Source organism: Bombina bombina, chromosome 2 (assembly GCF_027579735.1).
Source record: "Bombina bombina isolate aBomBom1 chromosome 2, aBomBom1.pri, whole genome shotgun sequence".
Lineage (NCBI taxonomy): Eukaryota > Metazoa > Chordata > Amphibia > Anura > Bombinatoridae > Bombina > Bombina bombina.
This window is the reverse complement of record NC_069500.1, coordinates 813,439,750-813,465,928: the sequence shown is the minus strand read 5'-3', so window position 1 is coordinate 813,465,928 and position 26,179 is coordinate 813,439,750. Positions and strand designations below refer to the sequence as shown.

The 26,179-nt window shown below is 36.1% G+C and overlaps 1 protein-coding gene across 2 annotated transcripts in view; it reads right to left on the bottom strand.

Moving 5' to 3' along the window:
- LOC128649664 (excitatory amino acid transporter 1) overlaps positions 1 to 21,035 on the bottom strand; it is a 98,129-nt gene extending 77,094 nt beyond the window's left edge. Inside the window, exons 1-2 of one of the 2 annotated variants that reach the window (XM_053703048.1) lie at positions 20,894 to 21,035; positions 12,467 to 12,538 (exon numbers count right to left, since the gene is read on the bottom strand). The gene's annotated coding sequence lies outside the window, so the exon portion shown is untranslated. The remainder of the gene's footprint in view (positions 1 to 12,466; positions 12,539 to 20,893) is intronic. The other variant, XM_053703047.1, reaches the window with a different exon arrangement.
- Between the last annotated feature and the right edge of the window lie 5,144 nt (positions 21,036 to 26,179).

The window sequence follows — 26,179 nt, the reverse complement described above, 5'->3', positions numbered from 1 at the left end:
AGTGTATTTGCGCTGACTTGCTGCTTTCGTTACCGAAGCGCTACTCCACGTGGTCTGGCAAGATGGCGCTGCCTCTAGCTGCTCTCAGAACGGCCTCTTTGCTGTGTCCCATGTTTATTCTTAGTAGCGATCACTAAAAGTTTCAATGTAACCTTCCGATTATCCTGGAGGTCTGTCTCTGCCTGCCTATGGCAGTTTGGTCATCTTTTGCAGGTTTAAAATCCCCTTTTTATATTATCCTGCACGGAGCTAAGCAGTTATGCTTCCATCTCCGTCTGCGGTCAAACTCCGCCCCCCAAGTTTCCCTGATTTAAACCAACAATACAAGATTTAGTCATTTCTTATTCCTTGCTCATTGTTTGCAGTCCAATCTCGTCTCTAATACTTTTCTGATCTGTTACTGAGCTTCTTGTGTTGATTCTTGTTTAATATTATATACAACCACTTCCTTAGCTTTATATTAAAAGGGAACGTTGCAGGATAGCACAAAAAGTGATGTTAAATTATTTAGAAAATTGCAGTTTGAAGAGATTGTATCTTACTATTAAGTCACATAAAAAGCAGATTGTTTTTGGAGCTTCAAAATGTAAAACATTTTTATATTTGCTGTCCAATTAATAGGTTTCATTGAATATCTTGGTATATTGATTCCTCCCTTGTAAACTTATTTCATGTTTATTTTAGGCCCCAAGTAATAGTAGTTTTTTTTAAGGATATTATCAGACAGTTCAGCCAAATAGAAGCTTTATGACACAAACAGTGGCGGTTAAGCTCCACTGCATATTTTGTTATGCGTCAAGCTGCTGAACATTGCATCCGTCTTCACAGTGATAATTCAGCTGAGCTGAGACTCAGGAGTCATTTTTCTATTGGGTGGGTGATACAGCTTCTCATTGGTTGTGGCCAGGAGGAAAGCAGTTTGCTACTTCTGGGCATAAAATAAACAATAAATAAGCTCTTTATTAAGTGAATCATGGATACAATAACAAAAATAGAGAAAGTGAGTTATATGAAGTGTAAAACATTTTCACATTAACCATCCCTTTAAAAAGATAATGGCAAAAAATGAAAAACAAATCAATACCTAAGGCAACTTGTTCAAATAACATGTCAACAGTAGAAACCATCATGGAACAGACTTGTTGCTAAGCAACCTTCATCTTTGTTTACCAATACAGATCTATTACTACAGCATAATTGTCTAATTTTCTGGTGTCATGTTCTAGGTTTTTTGCATATGTTTGATGCTTTCCTACCCCAGATCTTTTTAGTCACACCGTCCATGCCTCAGCCTCTTCTGTTTCATACTATCTCATGGAAAATGTCGTGAGTATGATCTGGTGTGTTGAAAAAAGTATTATTACTGCAACCCTATAAAGCCTACCTGGCCCCTACCTGAACAACCATATAGTACTAGCTGGACACAAGTAATTTTTTTCTAGTTTTGCCATCACAGTTTTGCACATTTTCACATTAGTTCACTTTTCCAAAACACCAAAAATAAAGAAGGGATATTTCCATTTTTCTGCATACAAATGTGGAAGTCTCATACCATTTTGAACATCTCCTAACTTGGTGAGGGTTAAGCGGTTGTTGGAAGATCTTAGATCAAAGAATGATGACTAATTCAAGGAGAGCTTTGTTGAAAAGAAGAATATGTCATGTCACACTTGCATATTTTAAGAAGTAAAAATACTATCTGGTTTAAGATTAGAAAAAAACATTTTGCTCTGTTACTGGAAATAAATCCTTCAAAAGATGTTCCACTGAAAATAATGATAGTCTATTACCGTGAAACACAAAAATCTAAAGAGATTTTCCAAATTGCACTTGTCCATGATTTAAAGCAAAAAAAAAATAATAATATTTTGGTGGCTGTTTTTTTCTAGTAGTGGATTGGGTAAAATTATGTCCAACAGAGAACCAGTTCTGTGAAGAAAACTACCTAGAAAGGATGGAAATGGATGCCCATGAAACATGTCGCCCAAATGTCCAGATAGCTTCTGGATGTTCCTTTTATTTGTAAATTAACTTTATATTCATCAGGCAATCACCTTAGGTGGCAATCACCTTAGAATCGTTTGCTCTAACGTCAATGCACTGCAAATAGTATACCACAGATACAATCAAGACACATCAGGGTCTTTTTGAATTGTATTGATTAACCAATTTAACCAATTTAATTTTAAATACAGAAGTTATTTTCAAATTTAAACCAATTGCTGTCAATAGATTTAGCTTCTTTTTAGGGTCTCAAACCCATTCCAATCCATTTGTAACGTATAAAGGATGATTTCTTGAGCTAGATATCTCCCTTTCTATAAAGATATTAAACTACTTGAAAAAAAAAAATCTTTATGGATATATACAACTCCAAAGATCACCCCTTTAAAGCTATTTTTTATTTGCAAACATGGTTGACCATCTACTCCTGCTCCGGACCCTCCACATAAATCTAATGGTTTTCTTTCTTTTCTGGTTTTATTTACCTTTCTATGGCAATACCTCTGCCAATGGGTTCTGTCCTAGTTCCATTATGTTTTTCAGTGTACACTTCCTTGAATACCTTCATCAAGTTATGTGGGTTTCAATATAATCTATATATTAAAGGGATATGAAACCCCCAAAAAATATTTTGCAATTCAGACAGAGCATACCATTTAAAAAATAATAATAATTCTAAATTTACATCAATTATCAAATTTGCTTTGTTCACATGATATTGTTGTAGTGTTGAAGAGATACTTAGGTAGGCATCAGGAACACTACATGGCAGGAAACAGTGCTGCCATCTAGTGCTCTTGCAAATGAATAACATTTTTTGCAAAACTGCTGCTATATAGTGCTCGAGAAATGGGCCAACTCCTAAACATACATCCCTGAGTTTCAACATTAGATAACAAGAGAACAAAGAAAAATTGATTATACAAGTAAATGAAAAAGTTGTTTAAAATTGCATGCTCTATCCGAATAATGAATTTTTGGGCTTCATATCCCTTTAAGGACACCCAAAGTTACCTCTCCACATTCCACATCCTTTCTACTTGATAAATTTACCAACTACTTATGCAGCATTGCAAACTGCTACGTTGTGGATGTATTTTTGTCAATAAATATGTCTAACAGTGCTGCTGTTCTGTGGTTACTTTCTATAATTGGAGGGGTGGCAATTCCCTAACAGCGTATCATAAAATTGGTGTTCTGGACTCTATTTTAGAGATTTTGGTGTTGCAAACCTATTTCTCCCCATAGTCAAAACGTATGGTAGAATAATCTTCTCTACTCACTACCCATTAAAGGAACAGTCAAGTCCAAAAAAAAGTTCATGATTTAAATAGGGAATGTCATTTTAAACAACTTTCCAATTTAATTGTATCACCAATTTTGCTTTGTTCTCTTGGTATTCTTAGTTAAAAGCAAATTCTAGGAGTTTCATATGCTAATTTCGTAGACCTTAAAGACTGCCTCTAATCTGAATGCATTTTGACCACTAGAGGGCATTAGTTCATGTGTTTCATATAGATAACATTGAGCTCATGCACGTGAAGTTACCCTGGAGTGAGCACTGATTGGCTAAAAAGCAAGTCTGTCAAAAGATCTGAAATAAGGGGGCAGTCTGCAGAGGTTTAGATACAAGATAATCACAGAGGTAAAAAGTGTATTTATATAACTGTGTTGGTTATGCAACACTGGGGAATGGGTAATAAAGGGATTATCTTTCTTTTTACAGAACAAAAATTCTGGTGTTGACTGTCCCTTTAACTAGTACAGAGTTGTCAGTCCAGCCATTGGTTCCCCCCTATATTTCAAAACAAAAAACTTAAGCAAGCCCTGCTTTTGTTTACACCGTCCTTTATCTATGTACTTATCTGCAGATACTCCCAACTGGTTATCTCCACTCTGTTGCATGCAGACTAATCTCATATTATTATTATATTTTATTTATAAAGTGTCAACAAATTCCAAAGGGTTGTCTATGAGTACAACAGGTAAAAGAACAGCAATGATGCAATATTTTTAAGAAACAAATACAGGAGGAATCGAGGGCCCTATTCCCATAGCAACTTACAATCTAGAAGGCAGGAGGGGAGGGTGAGAAACAGGAGGTGGGGGCTGCAAGCATGAGAATTATTTTAGTACAGAGTTATGAGGGCATTAGGTAAGTGGAATAGATTTGTTACAGAGTTGGCTGTTAGGCTTCCTTCTTCAGGGAGCCTTTAAAAAGGAGGACAGATCAGCATTGTCGGACAGTGCAAGGAAGTGAGTTCCAGTAGGTTGGTGCCACACGAGAGGACTCCTGTAGTCTAGCATGGGAGAAGGTGATGGTAGAGGATGCAAGGAGCAGGTCATTGTTGGATCTGAGGGGGCGGGCTGGAGTATACTTGTTGATGAGTGAGGACAGGTAGTGGTGAGTGGCGTTGGTAAAGGCTTTGTAGGTCAGGATGAGAATTTTTTATTTAATTCTGCTGTGAATGAGGATCCAGTAAAGTGGGGCAGAAAAGGTAGATTAGTCAGGCAGAGGCATTTACGATGGATTCTACAGACTTATATACATGCCGTATCTTTTCCTATAACTATATAACTGGCTTCCCCACCTTGCTTTTTGGAACTTGTTTTAAATGTTCTTTAAAAATGTATTCCTTAGTGTATTTACAGGGCTTATTTTTGTTTACCACTGGTCCTTTACCATTCAACTTAAAAGGGACATTCCAGACAAAATTAAAATCCACATGGATGCATTTCAGTTTTGAACAGAAGCATTTTTGTATTATATAAGTTTTAGAAAAAACATTTCTAATAAAAGTTACAGCAGTTTTAAAAAAACGTTTATTTAAGTATGCACTGTGTACCAGCATTTTAAACAACACAGCTCTTGCACCATCTGTTAATGACTCAATTTGTTAATCGCTGACATGATACAAGTCCCACTGGTGCTCTGAGAAGCTGCAGTATTTAAAATGCTGTGCGCTGATAATATATAGCTATGCTTCACATGCGCATGCAGAGAAAAAGGTTAACGCGAAAACAGTGATAATTTTTACTAGAAGCAATGTTGCCAATACATGTATATTGCAAATATGTTTCTATTCAAATATGTAATTCATCTATGTGCATTGAAATTTTGACCGGAATGCCCCTTTAAAGGTGCGTTCAGTTTAAAATTGAGAAAACCATAAAGGTTGTAATTATATGTAGATCAGAAACATTTAAATCGGAATATATTGTTTTGTAATTTAGAGCCTTGACTATCCTGCATTATGTACAGAAATTCTTTAAAATGAGCATGAATGAGCTAATTTATCTACGTTCCTAATTGGCATTATCAAATATCACAATCAAGAGGTTTTCAAGGGGTGTGTTCCTGGATTGGAAGACAATATAAAGTTTGATAACAAAATGTGAGTTTAAATGCTTTTAAAACATGTTTTTTTGTATACAGATACTTCTCAATGTAGTGAATTACATTTTTTGTCCTTTTAAATATTTCCTCTTGAATCATTTAATACACAACCTCAAAAGTCATCCAATCCTGTTGGTAACTCAAAGGCAACTTCCTCTGGCTCTTTCAATTCTGTGCAGTTGTGGTTTGGTAAATGTTATGTAATTATGTTATTATAGTACCCAGTCATTATAGTACCAAGTTCAGTAATTGTGCTGAGGAATATATTGGAGGCTTAAAAATAACAGTAATAAAAATAATAATCCAGACGTTTAATGTTTTAAAGATGTTATGTTTTTGTTCTTTGTTTTTCTATAAATATTTTTATTGAGGTTGAAAAGTCCAGAAACAGTAACAAGGTTACAATGCAGAATGGACATAGGCATAAATCCACACGTTTACAGAACTATCAGCAGGAGCAGTCATATATACAAAAAATCTTTCATGCAGAACAGTATTTTTAAGATTCAACTATATAATGGTGAGGAGTACCACTAGCGCGCCTCTAGTACATTCACCTAAACAATCATTATTCAACCTCTTTGTTATCTCTTTGTAGTTACTATGGGGCCTATTTAACAAATATCTGTCCGACATAATCCGATCAGCGGATCATGTCCGACAGACATCGATGAATGCATTGCGCCAGCAGCTCTTGTGAACTGCAACGCCGCCCCCTGTGCAGATTCTCTGTCAATCGGCCGCCAGCAGAGGGTGTCAATCAACCCGATCGTATTGGATCGGGTTGATTTCTTTTTTTTTTAAATTTATTTTTATAAACCAACATTGTGTACAAAACATCAAAAACACAGTAGAATAATAGAATATGCCACACAGGGCCTATTATCCTAATGCAAAAACAAGAAGGAGAATTATCCATGATTAAACAACTAATAAGTAGTCTTGTAGCAACTTCAATATAATATGTGCTCAATGTTGGTATTTTATATATAACCATAAAAAAAACAAAATAAAAAAACAAAAAATAGGGAAGAAAAAAAAAAAAAGAGGAAAAAAAAAGGGGGAAAAGGGAGAATCCTACTATCTCAGGGGTATAACATCAACTAAGAGAGGAATACTGTTACATAAGGCCGTATTATTTTAATCAAGCCAACTACTAGGGAAATATCCAGCGTATATGTTCATTTGAACAAACTCAGAATTTATCAGAGGCTTAACTAATTGTCTTTGGGCCTGAATTGGCATGGTTTTAATAACCACTATCCATTTTTTTAAATATTTTTCTAGTTGATCGTTGTTCATATTAGGAATCTGCATCTGTTCTATTGTACTTTGGGCTATTAATGTTTTTTTTAAATTGTACAAAGCTGGGGGTTTTGTGGGACTTCCATGATCTTAAGATAGGATTTCGTGCAATAAAAACCATAGTATTATTTAAACTATGATTTAAACAGTAATCCGAATATTTAAGCAGAAAAAACACAATCAATGGGGTTATCTTGAAATTTAAATGAAGTACCATATTCATCCAATAATCAATTTTCGCCCAAAATTGGGCGATTTTTGGGTAAGCCCAGAAACAGTGAAAGATATTAGCATTACTGCTACTGCACCTTGTACACAAGTAATTCGTTTTATACCACTTAGATATTTTTTCTGGTGTAATATATACGTTAAACAATAATTTTAGATGTGTCTCCCGCCAAGATGTCATAACCCATGAGTTTTCAATGATTTTAAGGCTATCAGATATATCTTGCATAGTAATATTTGGAAAGTACAATTGCCATTTAATTTGAAGAAATTCTAATTGTGCATTTGTGGAAAGGGCGTTCAGCATAGTATATAATGGGGAGATGGTATATATGCCATTTTGATATAATTTAATTCTAGGGGTTAAATCCCCTAGAGACCAATTTAGGCTATATACTTGTTTCAGTTCATCAATATAGTGACGTATCTGTAGATATGCATAAAAATCTCTCCTTGTAAGACCAAATTTGATGCAGATATCAGTAAAAGATTCCACATATAAATCTGGTCTAGTAAATTGTCTAATCCATTTCAAGCCTTTATTCTCCCATTCTATAAAAATATTGTTAGAATAGCCAGGAATAAACTTGGGGTTACCCCTAATTGGGAGGAACTCAAATACATAGGGGAGTATATGACATTCTAAACAATAATCCTGCCAAGCCCTAATTATGTTTTTAATAGTTACTAAATTACAAACATTAGATGGTAACTGAGTTAATGGGCAATGTAGAATTGCTTTAAGGCTAAAAGGTGCTATTAGGTTAGATTCACACTGCAAAAAAGAAATATATTCTTTTTCCGTAATCCAATCTAACGCTATTTTTATTAATGTTGCTAAATTATAATGTTTGAGATTAGGAAATGCTAGACCTGCAGCTAGTCTAGGATTCATTAAACGCTTTAATGCTATGCATGGCTTAGTGCCGTGTACATAGACCATTAAATAATCGGATATCAGATTGATATAAAAATACTGGGATGTTTTGAAGTAGATACAAAATTTTAGGGAATAAAATGGTTTTAACTAACATCGCCCTAGCTGTTAGAGAGATAGGTAGATGTGCCCAGTCTTCGAGTTTTTTTTGCAGAATTTGAATACTTCTGGGAAATTTAATTTATACCAGTCTGATTTCACACGATCTCTGCCCGCCTCCTCAGAGCAGGCAGACAGGTTATGGAGCAGTGGTCTTTAGACCGCTGCTTTGTAACTGGTGTTTCTGGCGAGTCTGAAGGCTCGCCAGAAACACGGCCCTTCAAGCTCCATACGGAGCTTGATAAATGGACCCCTATATATGTAAATAGCCCTCTTCCAACTGATGAGGCCACTCTTTGGTCTCAGGCACATATGTAAAAACTGTAAATAAAATGGAAGCTTATCAAGAATAATGTAATAGATAGGACCCCTTTTGGGTCTGCAGGACTATAGTTATAAGCTATAAATAGGTTACATTAAATATGTACTAGTAACTGGTATATAGGTGAAGGGAAATTATTTTTGATGAATATTAGAAAACGACAAAATCAACCATTAAAGGAAGGAAGTCCAGGGACATATTTTCCTTAACTTACTTAAGTAAACTATATGGGGGAGGGAGTTGGTAATATGGAGTCAGACGTGATTTGAAGTAATATAAAAGTAAATGTTCTTTCATGGTGTTGGCAGTAATAAAATTAGTAATGTTCACCTCTTGCATCTAGAGTTCGAACGGTAATCTTGTGGTCGTATCAAACCAGCAGCCTTGAAAGATACATAGGGGTTTTATATAGAAGGGCCATAGTATTATATTAGTATATTAAGAGTTGGTTTCCTAAAGTAAGGGCATTTTCTCCACTGGTTAGCTCATGTAACATCCATAGATGTGAGTCTTGCCTTAACTGAAAAGTGACACTGCTTCGGCCGCAAGCAGTGTGATGAAAACAGTAAAAAAAAAAAAAAAAGTCAAAACTAACCTAGATCAACTAGTGTCAATATAAGTAGTGACAATTTATATCAGGTGACAATACCCCCAAATATTTATGACATAGTAATTTAAGAAAAGATCCTCCTCATAGCCTATTGTTAATTATTAGACATGTTCTCTCCCATAGTATCTACAAAGCAAGATATCCAACGCTACTGTTGGTTATTTAAAATCACCTTAGAGGAATAGTAAATGATACAGAGAATATAAGTAACTATGTTACACGCATCATGGTTTCATATTAAATAGAGAACATAATCTGTCAACATGTATATCTTAGCCTCATTACACATAGGAAGCATCTGTGTATAACTATAAACAGCAATAATATTGGAAAACATATAACAACGAATCAGCCATTCAAAAATTGCACAGTAAATAGGTATAGATATGTATGCTTGAACAGTATGCCTATATGGTATCTTGTGGATCCAGCTGGTGCCCTTCATATTTGTATAACAAGATAAAGTGTCCTGTAATCAGGAGCTTGTGGGTATCCTATTCGGTAGACCATGGAAGCAGAGTCTATGACTGTAGAAATATATTCACCCTATTCCTCTTCTATTTATGGTAGATTTAAGGGAGATGCCAGGGTGAGAAGCGCTTCCAAACTTAAATGTCTGGTCTTGTAATGTTCCTTGGAGATAATGTCAAAGTTATGTTTTCTGTGGCCATCATCTCAACACCAGTGCTACTGCTCCTCTGTTCATAGAAACATAGAATTTTACGGTAGATAAGAACCAAAAAGGCCCATCAAGTCTACCCATATTACATGTTACTTTTTCCTTAGGATAGCCTTATGCATGTCCCAGGCATTTTTAAATTCCTTTACAGTCTTTGTGTTTACCACCTCAAATGGAAGTTCATTCCATAAATCCACCACCCTTTCTGTAAAAAAATGCTTCCTTAAATTTCTCCTGAGTGTCCGCGACCATGTTGCAAGGTTCCACAAGATCAACCGAGTCCATCCGTGGTCTGGCGCCATCTTGGAATATATGCTGTATAGTCGGCAGTGTAAACCACTGCAGGGTTATTGTAATAATTTCAGAGAAGTGGCTCTTTAGTATTTTGCATATCCCCACCTCGAGTGCTTCCATAATCATTGTCCTTCAATAAGGATTGCAAAGTAGACAGCTGATTGATTCCGATGTCCAGGAGAGTAATATAGTATCAGATGCGGCCCATAGGCTTCTGGTTTCCATGTGGCATAGCCGAACAACACAGGCTAAAATCGCATTTCCAGAGTTGTCAAGCTGCTTCTCTTAGGGTCCTATGTCATCTCTACACCTTCACTGACTATTAATTGCTCTCTAGCATGGGCAAAAACTAAATTAAATTAGTTTAGGCTGTTTCCAATTGTAGAGCTCACCAGAGATGCGACTTGCCGGCTCGGCTACTTGCTCCGCCCCCCATGTTATTATCTATTTTAAATTTTGCCTTGACACAAAAGCCTTAGCACTTTTATTAAATACTTCACTTCTCTACTTGAATAATTATACTGTCAGATATTTGATCTTATGTTTAACATTTCTTCATACTGTGGCTGCCATTTAACATTGCATTTCTTAAATAGACATAAAACAGAAAAATGTTCTTTCTTGATTCAGATAGAATATACAATTTTAATCAATTTTCCAATTTTCTTCTTTTATCTAATTTGCTTCATTTTTTTTGGTATCCTTTGTTTAAAAAGTAGGCTAAGGAGCAGCAATGCACTACTCTTGCCATTGGCTCACCCAATGCATTCAGCTAGCTCTCAGTAAGCAATGCTGCTCCTTCAACAAAGGATACCAAGAGAATGAAACTAATTTGATAATAAAAAGGTAAATTGGAAAGTTATTAAAACAGTATGCTCTATCTGAATCATGAAAGAAAAATTTGGGGTTGCATGTTCCTTTTAAAGTGAATATCAAGTTACTAATAGTGCCCCACGGCATTGAATAGACTTTTAAAAATTAACAAGGGTTTAATTCATGAAATCTTTTAAATGTATATATTTTGCAGAATTGTTACCTATTTACCGCTGCGATGATAAGCGCAGCTCTCCTGTTCGCCATTTTGTCAAATGGATTGACAGATGACGATTTGTTAAAGAACCAATCCTTGTTCCCCTGTGACGTTTGCGCAAACGGGCTGAACGCCCCGGGGGTGGAGAAACAAGGATTAGTTATTTTACAAATCGTCATCTGTCAATCAATTTGACAATATGGCGGGCAGGAGAGCTGCGCTTATCGTCACAGCGGTAAATAGGTAAAAATTCTGCAAAATATATACATATAAAAGATTTCATGAATTAAAGGGACACTGTAACCAAAATTTTTCTTTCATGATTCAGATTGAGCATGAAATTTTAAGCAACTTTCTAATTTACTCCTATTTTCAATTTTTCTTCGTTCTCTTGCTATCATTATTTGAAAAAGAAGGCATCTAAGCTTTTTTTTGGTTTCAGTACTCTGGACAGCACTTTTTTATTGGTGGATGAATTTATCCACCAATCAGCAAGGACAACCCAGGTTGTTCACCAAAAATGGGCCGGCATCTAAACTTACATTCTTGCATTTCAAATAAAGATACCAAGAGAATGAAGAAAATTTGATAATAGGAGTAAATTAGAAAGTTGCTTACAATTTCATTCTCAATCTGAATAACGAAAGAAAAATTTTGGTTACAGTGTCCCTTTAAACCCTTGTTAATTTTTAAAAGTCTATCCAATGCCGTGGGGCACTATTAGTAACTTGACATTCACTTTAAGCTTTGCTACAAACACTGCACACAGGCAATTCAGAAAAATATTAAAAGTGAACATGAAACAAATAGAATCTTTTAGTGACTTCATTTTTTTTATATATAAAGAATATATACCGTATATCAGTAACCATATACAAAGTGAAATAAAAGAACTTTCTTCAAAAGCCAACTAAATCTAGCTTTACCCCTTATCCGTTTACCCTTCTTCAACAGAGGAATGATTGTTCCATAAGAGAATAAATGTGTTACACACATCCAACACACATACTAATTAATCCGGATCATATCCTTATTTACCAAAACTGAACTGGAATTAGCTTTAATCACTAAAAGAATTCACTTGCATTTAATAAAGATCAATATTCTGTGCAACAGAGAGAGGTAAGTTCCCTGATGTATTAGCAATAGGTAAAGTACAAGTTCTAATGAAAGTGCATTAGGAGGATGTACACAGAAACTATCTTATATATATATATATATGTGTGTGGTACAATGTAGATGTAGAGATATTAAAGGAGTATGTGTCTGTGTATTAGGAGTTGAGAGGTGTCCCGTGTACGTGTTTTTATATATGACAGATGTGCATCTGTGTATTAGCTGGGCGTGAAATGTATATGTTGCAATGCCTGTATATAAGGAGATGAAAGTTCTCTTGATATCTCTGTATTAGCAATATATGAGAGGTCCAGATGTCCTGATGTCTGTGCATTAGTAGAAGGCAAGATGTGAAGATGAGCAATACATGTTGTGATATACTCAGATGTATGCTATTATGATCCTGTTGTACTTTATCAATGTACAATTAATAAATGTTTCCTACCTTTAAGCTGAAGCAACTCTGAACGCTGTAAAGTGAACACTTGTCCTCAGGAGAGTCTGGTAGTTTCAGGAGCTGCAAGTGAAGGAATACAGAGAGTTGTGTGTGAAGGAGGGAGAGCAGGAGTTGCATACGTGGGAGGGGGGGTTACAGGGAGAAAAAGAGAAGAAGAGAGAATGGGAAAATATGAAAATCAAGTGGATTGAGAGAACTGAAGGATATGATAATGAGAGGAGCAGAATGTGTGGGAAGGCGTGGGAATACATTGAGCAGGGAAAGAATTGGTATATTGAGGAGGGGGGATATTGATGAGAAGAAGCACCAGAAATTATGAAGCTGTGTGTCAAAAAGTGCTTAAATCAGAGAGCAAGAGGAAAGGTTGCAGCAGGAAGGATGAAGGGGAATAAAAAAAAGAGAGGAGAGAGAGAATATAGAGAATAATGAGCAAACAGCACAGGAAGCAACTATGTTTAGGATAATGGTAAAGCTTGACAAATACTGGGTGACAGAGTCATGTCACTTTAAAAAGATAACAAATGTCCTGGCTTTTGACTGCTCAGTGGTAGCCAGGCTCAGTGCTCTCCTCCATCTTCAATGCCCAAGTGGAGTGCACTTCATCTCACTTGTAAGAACTCAAGGGAGCTAAATCAATTCCTTGTGGGCTTATCAAGGGGTTAAATCACTGTTATGAGTACGTGAGAGCAGTGATAAACAACCTTTAGGTGGTGTAAGCTTAAAGGGACATTGCACTGTTAAATTTCCACTTAATGGGTTTCCAATGACTTGTTTACCTGCTGAAGAGTGTAAAATGAATGGGAAATTGTTCCTTTAGGATTATTTTTGAATATGAACTAGCTGGCTTTGCTTTTTGAAATCATAACCCGTTAACATGGGTTTAGCTTGCATGGTGATAAATTCTCCTTTCATTATACACACAAAGCCTCCTTAACCCTTTAAGGACACAGCTTTCCGTTTGCTCAATTGTTTAATGACGGAAAAATTCTGTCATGTGTCCATAAGAGGTTAACTTATCTCTGTTTTGTATACTTAGAGAAAACAACTGAAAATCTCTCCTATCCCCCACTGGAAGTGTAATTTCTACTCCTGTGTATGTTTACACAGCTTTTCCATTGCAAATACTTAAAGGGTCATTATAATCAAACAAATAAATACTCTAATCCGTTAGAGAATGTAATTTTAAGACTATCAACCCTGCAGTACTATGTGTTTAACTCCTAAATCAGACAGTAAAAGTGCTGCTCAGGACTTGTGGAGCACTGTTGGTCCCAAGCAGAACTGATCCAATCAGCAGAGCTAGTCGTACAACTCAGATGTGCAACTAACACTGCTAATTGGGAGCAGCATTTCCGCTCTGGACGAGCAGTGCACCACAAGTCCCAAGCGGTATTTCTACTGTGTTGTTAACTCCATTGCAAGGATTTAACACATGGTACTGCAGGGTCAATAGTCTTAAAATGACATACTCTAACAATTTAGAGTATGTCATTTTTTTTTACTGTAATGGCCCTTTAAGTGTTGAAATGTTCAGTATATGCGGGGATACAACACTCAAAAACAGCTATTTCAAATGACAGAATAAAGCTAAAGAAGTTATTTTCCAGAAGGCAAAATAGATCATTGGGAACACATTAAAGGGACCCAACATTTTTATTTCATGATTCAGACAGAACATGCGATTTTAAACAACTTTCCAATTTGATTCTATTATCTAAATTGTTTAATTCTCTTTATATCCTTAGTTGAAAAGCAAATTTAGGTAGACTTAGGAGCAGCAATGCATTACTGGGAGCTAGCTGCTGATTGGTGGCTGCACAAAAATGCCTCTTTTCATTGGTTCACCAGATGTCTCCAGAAAGCTTCCAGTAGTGCATAGTTGCTGCTTCAAAAATAAAGAATACTAACAGAATAAAGAAAAAATTGGAAAGTTGTTTAAAATCACATGCTCTATTTGAATCATGAAAAATGTTAGGTTTCATGTCCCTTTAACCCTTTAAGGACACAGCTTTCAGTTTGCTCAATTGTTTTATGACGGAAAAATTCCGTCATATGTCCTTAAGAGGTTAAAGGAGGAGACATTTTTACATTTTACGGTCACTTTAATTAGTTTGCAGGGTATGCCTTATGCATTCTTGAAGTCCTCCACAGTGTTTGTCTTTACCACCTCTAATGGATCATGAATCATGAACTAACTACCATTTTCTTTAAAGAAATGCTTCAGCAAATACATCCTGAACCTGCTAACCCTCAAGGGTCTCATAGGCCATCAAAGCAATATTTAAAGAGAAACACAAGTGACAAACACAAATTACACCCAGATTTCAGCAGAGAACATGAGACAAGGCAAAAGAGAGGGAGATAGAGAGAGAATGACAGTGTGTAGGAGGAAAGCATGTGACAATTTGTGCAAGTGGAGAGCATGAAATTGAATGTTTAGTTTGTGAAGCACACACAGGAATTATAGAGTAACAAATGAGCGCAGAATAAGGGAGGAATTTTCATGTGACATGAACTATATGAGGAAGCAGGAGGAGGGGGGGAAATGCAGGAAACATTATATAAAACGCTGGTGCTATTCCTCTCATAGGTTAAACCTGCTGTCACCATTTGACAGCTTAGAATTTAAAATGTTGCTTCAAGCTAAGGTCTACAGCTGCCATTTGAAAAGTAAAAGATATGCAGTGGTACTTTATTAGTAGGAGGATCTGCTACTTATTATCATTGTTTTGTATAAGCGGCATCCCAATGATTTTGAGTAAAACTATCTCTATATATAAAATTGCCATTCTCAGCATGTAAGTGTAGTTAAAATAGTTGTTATTTTCAACTCATTTTAGGTCTCTCAGAGAATTGCAGTAAAACCAGAAACCATTAATAAAAAACACATATACACATTAATAAACCCACTGCCAACAAATGACTGAATTGTTTTTTATGTGCAATACATAATTAACACAGATTTACCACAAAGCCTAACAAATTTAGAGGCTACTAGTGATCACACTATTATAAAATGTAACAAAGTAATAATTTAGCATGTGTATTAGTATAACTTTAATATATATGTGTGTGTGTAATTAACTAGTTCATTATTTTTACCGTAGACCTGGTACTCTTATGACAGGTGTAAGAATATTACGATTTTATATTCATATTGTATGTATAATTTGATTTGATTACTTATTGTTACATACCAGAAAAGCATCATGTAACTGGTGCCACATATAAGCTTGTGAGAAGTACATGAAACATTTACATATTCATCATTTGTTTGGAAACAAAAATAGCCACCTAGCTCCTCCTACCTAGTGCAAGTATATTTCGCTATGTTATCTTTCTCTAATCACGATTGACTCTTAAATAAGTTTTCCTACTCGCACCCGCTGATTTGTGCATGTGCAATTTGAAATAGCTAACTGAAAAATATTAAACGTGCACTGCTAAACTGTCATACAAGAAAACAGCTAACTGGACAAGAAGAAAGCTGTGGGCGGAGCTTGGCAGCCTTTTATGACTACTAACAAACGATAATTATTTAAAAGCTTCATGTACTTCTTACAAGCTTATAGATGTGGAACCAGTTGCAAGATGCTTGTCTGGTATGTAACAATAAGTAATGAAGAATAAGTATAAGGTCTAGACTGTCCCTTTAAAAAACATTAAAACATTTTTAAAATGGGACCTACAACTCATTTAGAAATAATAAGCAAAGTCTAAATACAGCTAATCATTAAGCATACCTCACTACAATGATTTACAATAAGGTGAGAACTCATAAAAACATTCCCTAAATTATTTAATTATTTATTTTTATTTTTATTGTCTGCATAGCTGGCAACAATCAGATAAGCTGATAATCATGGCAAACCATAAGAAAATGTATAACCATACTGCTGAATGACCCAACTTAAAGTGATGGTTAATCTGAGCGTTTAACAAACGCTAGGATTTTTACCATCACAAAAAATAAATCTGAGTTTAAGTGATCAGTTATTAAAAAAGGGTGCTACTCACCCTGACTGTGCCACTGCACCTCGCTAAACTCAGCGAGCCCAGCAGACCACGGCACAGCGCTCTTCTACCAATGAAGTGACGTTTGCACCTCTAAACCAATAGCCATGTATGTCAGCTGACAGTGTTCTGTATCCTAACATGGCTATTGGTTTAGAGGTGCAGCCCTTTTTAAATAATGAATCACTTAAACTCAACTTTATTTTTAGTGATGGTAAATATTAGCGTTTGTTAAACGCTCAGATTTACAATCACTTTAATCGTCTATAAGAACCTTCAAATTTAAATTGGATATAAACACCAAAAAAAATGTGTTTTTGGACTAAACATTGTCAGATGTTTTATGTTTTTCCATTTTACTCAGGATTAGTTTGTTTTAAACAAAATGTGTTCCATTATTTCCAATGGGAACATCTTTAGAATATCATGAGCAGCTGGACAGCAGCACATATGAGCAGACAGTCATCCAGAGCAGGAGAGGAGCAGCAGGAAAGAGTGTATGACACAGCATCAGAGTGTTATCTAAAATTGTTACAAGTTGGAGTAACAGCAGCAGAAATGGGCAGGTGAGCACTCAGAGCAACAGAGGAGAAGGTGGACATGATGAGTTGGTTCCAGTAGTATACATCAACAAACAACAAAGGACTGTTTCAAGACTCTACTATTGGATAACAAGTGCACTTAAAATCCCTTTAACATGTACACTACGATGCAAGTCTGACCCTTAATTAACAGGATGGAGCTCCACTTGTAAAACATAATGAGAAGAAAAGCAAGTTTATTGAAAGAAAATATAGCTCAGGGGTAAAGCAACTGACTTATGAGGTAAGAGATAAATGTTTAAGGGGACAGTTTAGCCCAACATTTTCTCCCCTTTAAATTGTTCCCAATGATCTATTTTACCTGCTGGAGTGTATTATATTGTTTACAAGTAGCTTGTTTACCCTTATTTCAGCATTTGAAATAGCAAATTTAGCCTGTGGTATCCCCAGCTGTATTGAAAGTTACAATACTGTAGTCTAGGCTATTGACAAGCTTAAGTAAACATAGCCAGCAGGGTACAGGATAGTTAGGTAATAAAATATTACATTTCCAGTGTTCTCTCTAAAAGATATAAGATAAGGAAGCAAGTCTGTGTACACAAAGTGATAACATAATGAGATCTGATTTTATTTATTATAGCACTGAATAAAATTCCGTATAGCTGGGATTTCACCTGCAAGCTAGACCCATTTCTATAGGTTGTGGTTTAAAAGCACAAAACCAGCTAATTCATATACACAAATAAACTTGAAAATACAATTTCTCATACATTTTATACTCTGCAGCTGATATAACATCTCATTGAAAATACATTAAGGGAAAAACTATTTTACGGTGTACTCTCCCTTTAATGTCATGTATCAGAGCTTATACTGAAGAAACATGTATGTACCTATGTGGTCTTATTGGCTGCACTCCCAAAGATATCAATTATTTCATAATGCATCTTAGCCTTTAGGGCAGTTGTCCTAGCCAGAAGAGGCTTTTGTAGTGCCCTATAGACATCTAAGGGCAAAGGGAGTTAGCATGGTTACACTATCCAACCTCCAGATGGTAGTGCATCTAATGCTTTCGCTCAAGTAACTTTCAATTTGTAATATGAGCGCAAGAGGAGAGCTATTGATTTAACTATTTAGCTAATATTTTTTTGTGCTCCACTTGTAATGTAGACCTATGCAATCTCCAAATAAATAATATGTATTTCTTAGTTCACAGTATTCTCATATCATTATATTACAGTAGAGTTCCTGGAATGTCACAGGCATATGATAAATCTATGGTACAACATGCATTTCAAAAGTAGGCCAAGAGTGCCCCAAAGCAAAACATTTTTGGCTTTAAAGGACTAGTCAACACAGTAGATTTGCATAATCAACAAATGCAAGATAACAAGACAATGCAATAGCACTTAGTCTGAACTTCAAATGAGTAGTAGATTTTTTTTCGGACAATTTTAAAAGTTATGTCTTTTTCCACTCCCCCTGTACCATGTGACAGTCATCAGCCATTCACAAACGCTTACACGTACCATGTGACAGCCATCAGCCATTCACAAACGCATACACACTTATTCTTGCACATGCTCAGTAGGAGCTGGTGACTCAAAAAGTTTAAATATAAAAAGACTGTGCACATTTCGTTAATAGAAGTAAATTGGAAAGTTGTTTAAAATGGCATGCTCTATCTGAATAATAAAAGTTTAATTTTGTTTGAGTGTCCCTTTAAGGTGTGCTTACATGAACATATGCAGAGCATTTTAACCATATGTACACAACAAGAAATAATAGTGCGTAGAAAGGTTTCACACATTTTTTAAAAATGTTTTAGGATTTCTAATGATTTATTAACATTTAGATAAATTATTTCCCAAGCATAAAATATTCTGAACTAGCCTTAAATGCCAGGGCCACTGCTCTATATTGCTTTAAAGGGACACTAAATATCAAATACATTTTACAAGCATAGTCATTTCCAGTAGTCTTGGGTGGTGCCATGTTGAAATCTAGCTTTCACTGCATTCCATTCCATAGGTTCGAAAATGGTGGCACCCATTAATAATTAGAGGGAGGTTGATAAAACCTTTTTCGTGTTTAATGCCCCTTTAATGTTAGGTAGAATGATGTATTGAAAGCAAACAGTCATAATAATATGCAGATGATTTTTTTTATTTTTATTAGCTGTTAAAGGGACAGTCTACAATAGAATTGTTATTGTTTTAAAAGATAATCCCTTTATTACCCATTCCCCAGTTTTGCATAACAAGCACAGTTATAATAAAATACTTTTTACCTCTGTGATTACCTTGTATCTAGGAACCTTCTTCAAGCCCCCTGATCACATGACTGTGACCGTTTATTATCTATTGTCTTGCATTTAGCATTGTTTTGTGCTACATCTTAAATACCCCCCTGTGCCTGAACACAGTGTTATCTATATGGCCCACGTGTACTTTCTGTCTCTTTGTGTTGAAAAGGAATTTAAAAAGCATGTCATAAGAGGCAGCCCTCAAAGGCTTAGAAATTAGCATATGAGCCTACCTATGTTTAGTTTAAACTAAAAATACCAAGAGAAAAAAGCAAATTTGATGATAAAAGTAAATTGAAAAGTTGCTTAAAATTACAAGTCCTATCTGAATAATGAAAGTTTAATTTTGACTAGACTGTCCCTTTAAGAAAATTAAGAAAATAAGAGTCAAGTTTTAGAGTCAATAAAGAATACTAGCTATTGAGTTACACAAAATTGAAATCTATTTTAATTGTACACACACAAAAACGAATACATAACGTGCCATATGTTAGTGGGACATGGACCATTTGAAATTTTCATTTAGTGAGGAAGCCCCAGCAAAAGTCATACAAGGATCAAAGTATAGGACCAACTGTCCCGATTTTTTTGGAACAGTTCTGGGATTCTTGTAAAAATCTGCGTACGAGCTTGGCTTGAATGTCTGCCTATGGGAATCAGACATGAGTCTATATATGTGTCCCCATATTGTAGTAACAGAGTCTCCTGAACTTTATATCAGAATAGCAGGAAAGGAAAATAATGTATTTAATTTGGTGATTTGACATACATGAATACACTGCAGTTTAGAGGTTAGTATTCTTTGTTGAAAGCTAAAACTAAGTATGCTCATATGATAATCTCTAAGCCCTTGAAGGCTGCCAGTTATCTCATTCTGACAGTTTTTCACAGTTAGACAGTGCTAGTTCATGTGTGTCATATAGGTGACATTGTGCTAACTCCCTCTGCGTTCTAGATGAGTCAGCAGCACTGATTGGCTAAAGTACAAGTCTGTCAAAAGAACTGAGATAAGGGGCAGCCGGCAGAGGCTTAAATACAAGGTAATCACAGATGTAAAAAGTATATGAATATTTCAGGGTTGTTTATGCAAAACTGGCAAATGGGTAATAAAGGGATTATCTATCTTTTTAAACAAAACATTATTTTGATGTAGACTGTCTCTTTAAGCACAGCACCCTTGAATTTTATTTTTTCAAATCCTGGCAACTGTGATGAATATTAACAGAGTAGAGTTTAAAGTTTTGTACTAAATGCAACTTGAAAAATATTTAGAGCAGAAAATAGATTAATTAAACACATACCATACATTTCAATGAATTAAATTTAGAGACCAGTACTGTAAATAATTAAAACAAGACAGATAAGTTCTAAAAAAAATGGAGACGTTAACAAACATAAAAAAGAAGGCTCAATAGGATAATTGTCAGAGCAAAATGAAGTCCCAAAATACAAGTAATATAAACATAGAGGTCTGAAAAAAGAAATACAGAGGCGCCCAATGGCCTAATACCACAATACCAAGGGACAAGCGAGATATGCAAGACTAATACTCACAAACGAATAGCACCAAAAAGCGCAAGGAAGCAGACTGGAACCTCACAGTTACCCAGCAAACTGAACAGACGCAGAGATAATTCTGTAGTACTTCTTCACCAGTGAGGTCCTCCTGGTTCCTAAAGGGGAGGATAAAGAGCCAACATAGCCCAGTACAGTTTGTACAAGTGTATGTGTATACAGGGAATATGCACACTTACATGTAGCAAAGCACCTCCAGGTGCAATATACACAGACTGGGACTTCTCAGCCGCCCAGATGACTGTTTCAAAGGTTTCAGTAAATAAGAAAGCTCCCAAAGCTGATGTAGGAGTATAGATGGATTCCCCGATAAAATCCAGCAGCAAGTGTATTAGTTAAAAAGAATATTTTTATTTTAAAAGCAACATGTTTCTCAGCCTACAACTGGCTGTTTCCTGAGGGAAAAAAAAACTTTTTTTTTGTTTTTTGTTTTTTCTGCTGTTTATTTTTAGAGTGTTGTTGTATATATTATTATTGTTCTTATTACAGGTAGCCCTCAGTTTACGCCGGGTTAGGTTCCAGAAGGAATGGTTGTAAATCGAAACTGTTGTAAATTGAAACCCAGTTTATAATGTAAGTCAATGGGAAGTGAGGGAGATAGGTTCCAGGCCCCTCTCATAATTGGCATAAGTAACACCTAATACATTATTTGTAAAGCTTTGAAATGAAAACTTTAAATGCTAAACAGCATTATAAACCTAATAAAATAATCACACAACACATAATAAATAAGTACACTAAGTTAAATGAACAAAAACATTTGCTAAAAAGCATTATAAACCTAATAAAATCATCACACAACACAGAATAAATAATTAAACTAAGTTAAATGAACAAAAACATTTGCTAAACAGCATTATAAACCTAATAAAATAATCACACAACACAGACTTCACTTGGATTTTTCTGCAAATAGTTCTTTCTATGCATTCCAATCTGGACTGATTTATAGACAGGAAGATCTTGTTCCTTTGAAATCTGCTCGATAGCTCAGGTCTGGTTAAACTGATTACTTTCAGCTTGCTTGGCTTTGCTGCAACACAAGCGGACAGCTCCGCCTACTGGCTATTTTAATAAATGCACTGCTTCTCAATAGCAGTCACATGACTGGAAAAAAGGTTGTTATTCTGAAACGGTGTAAATTGAACCGTTGTAAAACGAGGGCCACCTGTACATTGTGTTACATTTGTTTTGATTGAGAGCGCCCCCTTGAGGATTGGTGTGCTTCCACACACCATATCTATATATTTTAGATAAACACAGAGGGCCAGATTAAAAGTGGAGCGCTAAATATGGCTTGCGAGCAAGTGATATTAGCGCTCCACTTTGCCATACCAGCGCACATAATTACAAGTTATTCGCAATGCAAACTTGAGCTCGCATTCACATTGCTGGGAAGCATTGCACTCACGAGACTGCACTTCCATAGGCTCCTATGGGAGCCTCATTCTGATGCCATTACAGATTGCATCAGAACCTCGCACACCTCAGGGTAAGTAGTGCAGTGATGGGCACCATGTTTAAATATATATGTATTTCCTTATATACATATATATCTTTGTGTATATACACATATAAACACATAAATATATATGTAAGCAGGGATATACATGTATATTTACAGGGAACACACAGTTCCCATAGACCTCAATGTATAGGCACTTTTCTTTTTTTTTCTTACACCCCACTCCCACCAATTTTAGACCCCAAAAACTTTCTAGTGCAGTTGGGGTTTTTTTTTTTATATTAAAAAATTAATATATTTTTTTTTTTATTAAAAAAAAAACTATAATGCCCTCTATTTTGAGGGCATTTGGGGCACTTTTAAAAAATTGAGATTCCAAGGAGGAGAAATTGGCTTAATAATAAGCTTGATTCTATCCAATGCCTGAACAAAACAATGAGGGCCAAATTACAAGTGGCGCGCTAAATATCGCTTTCAAGAAAGCAATATTGCGCTCCTCTGTGTAATACCAGTGTACGCTAATGTACGCTGGCAATCCAATAACAGCATTTCTGGGAAGCATTGCTCTCACAAGAGTGTGTATTCATAGGCTCCCATGGGAGCCTCGTTCTGATGCCATCAGCAATGGCAGCATTTGTAAATATAGATGTATATGATAATATACATATATATTTATGTATAAATACACATCTTAAAGTGATGGTAAATCTAACTATAGTTGAGTTAATATTTTAGAAGTATTACTTAATATAAGCACAGTGATGCTTTTGTTTTTTTTAAATATACTTTTTTTCTTATAAAATTTTCATTTATAAATGCGCTCTGTTACCTGTTCCCTGACTGCCTCCCTGTTAGAATTTCAGAAATCTCTGTTTGATTGACAGGTGCATCATCCAATCGGGACTGCACCATACGCCCTATGTAAATCTGGTATTAGCACGCTCCCGTGCTTGGAGTTTTCAATGGCATCAGCAGAACTTCAACTGCGCAAGTTCAGTTGCAGCCACAATCTCGCAGCTGCTTATAGTAACACACTACATTACCCAGTCACTGCTTGGTGAAAAGTTTAAACGGGTGCAGTAATAATTTTTAATTTAATAGCACTTTTATTTGCTGGTACTTAGATAATAAGCACGTTTGGGGGGGGGCTCATGGGGGGATTCTTTAGTACTGTCTTCTGCGCTGCTTTAAACAGTGAATTTGTGAAAGATACTGACAGGGTAATGTAGCGTTTTTACTATAAGCAGCGGCGAGATCGTGGCTGCAACTGAACTTGCGCAATTGAAGTTCTGCTGATGCCATTGAAAACTCCAAGCACGGGAGCGTGCTAATACTAGATTTACATAGGGCGTATGGTGCAGTCCCAATTGGATGATGCACCTGTCAATCAAACAGAGATTTCTGAAATTCTAACAGGGAGGCAGTCAGGGAACAGGTTATTAGGCCACATTTATAAATGAAAATTTTATAAGAATAAAAGTATATTTAAAAAAAACAAAAAGCATCACTGTGCTTATATTAAGTAATACTTCTAAAATATTAACTCAACTATAGTTCGATTTACCATCACTTTAACACATAAATATACATCTATATAAGCATATACATATATATTTACTGGGAACACACAGTTCCAATAGACCGGAATGTAAAGAAACTTTTCAGTGTGTTTTTTTTTCTAACACCCCACTCCCGCCAACTTTAGACCCCAAAACTATAATGCCCTCTATTTTGAAGGCATTTGGGGGCACTTTTAAAAATTAACCAGAGATCAGATCTCTGGTTAATTTTCTGAGCACTGATTGCTACTGGGAGGTTGCGGTAGCAATAACCAGCCACTTGTAATGATTGGTCAATTATCACACCCGGAAAGGGGCAAATCCACTAGTAATCTAGCCCTGAATGTCAGGAAGATTAGCAATCTAACCCTTCAAGGAACTGACAGAGATGCCCTTATCCAAACCTTCTTGCAGAAACTGCAGAATCCTAGTAATTCTAAAAGAATGCCAGGAAAAAACCATGATCCACACTCAAAGAAATGACAGATCTTCCTAGTCACAGGCTTGCGAGCATGAATCAAAGTATCAACAAAGAATCAGAAAAACCTCTCTGTCTAAGGACTAGTCATTCAATCTGCATGCCATCAAGCTTAGAGATTTGCGATCTGGATGGAAAAATGGACCTTGCAACAGAAGGTCTGAACGCAGAGGTAGATGCCATGACGGACAACTGGACAGCTGAGCCAGATCCCCAAACCAAGCCCTGTGAGGCCAAGTCAGAGCAATCATAATTACTGACTTACATTATTCTGGCAATCATTATGAGCAGAAGAACCAGTGGAGAAAAACATAGGCTACTTGAAAAGAATATGGAGCTACTAGAGCATCCACAAATTCCACATGAGGACCCCTGAACCTCATAAAATACCTGGGAAGTTTGTTGCTCAAATGAGATTCCATCAGATCTATCTCTTGAAGACCTCAAAGATTCACAAACTGATTGAAAACATCCAGATGAAGAGACCACTCCCCTGTGTGAAGGGACTGCTTCCCAGTTGTTCACTCCTGCAATATGAACTGCAAAAATCAGACAATTGACCTCTGCCAGGAGAGAATTTTAGATACCTCTCTTGTTGACAGGGAACTGTGATTTCTCCCCTGGTGATCGATATAGGCCACTGCTATGACATTGTCTGACTGATAATGGAGAGGAGACTCCATTTTCAACAGAGACCAGCTCTGAAGGGCCCTGAAGATTGCATGGAGTTCCAAAATATTTATTGGCAACCTCACCTCCTGAGGAGACCACACTCCTTGTGCCCTTTGAGGCCCCCAGATTGGACCCCAACCTGAAACACTTGCTTTTGTAGTGATCACAGACTAAATAGGATGAAGAAAAGAAGCCCCCTTCATAGTAAGCTGATGATTCAGCCACCAAGAAAGGGACTGACTTTTTCTGTGATCCAAATAAGTCTTTTGAGACAGCTGGGTATGATCCCTGCACCATTACCAAAGTAAACAAAACTGAAGAGGCCTCATGTAAAAATCAGTAAATGGAATAGCATATGAATGTAAGCATTTTTTAAATCAATTGTGGATTGACCTTGCTGAACAAGAGGCAGAATATTCCGAACTCTGAGAAACCTCTTCAGAGCTTTTAGATCCAAAACCAATTCTGAAAGTTCCTTCCTTCTTTGGAACAATGAAGATATTTGAATAAAACCCCATACCCTGTTCCAACAAAGGAACAGGAACAATCACTACCATAGTTTTCCAGATCCAAAACTGACAAAAAGCAATTGCCTTCATAAGATCTTTTGGAACATTGGACAGAAGAAGCCTTTCTCTGGGAGGCCTTGTTTCTGAAACCCATTAGGTAACCCTGAGAAACTAAATTTAGAACCAAGGATACTGAACAGACTGAAACCAAACCTCTTAAAAAAATCACTATCTGCTCCATACCAGAGTCTTTGGATTGGGGGCGGTAACTTTGTGCAGACTTGTATGAGGGAGTAGAGTTTTTAGACTGCTTAGACCTGGCTTCCAAGCAGAGTCTGCGGAACTTTGTTTCTGAGAGTAGAAGCAGATTTATGTTCCCAATTCTAACAAAAGGAATGAAAATGATTAGAAACCTTAGATTTGCCCTTGGACTTTTTGTCCTGAGGAAGAAAAACTCATTTACCTCCAGGCACAGTAGAAATTATAGAATCCAAATACAAACCAGAACCAAACAAATCTTTCCCTGAAAAGAGAAAGATAGAAGCCTCAATTTAGAAACCATATCAGCAGACCAGGACTTTA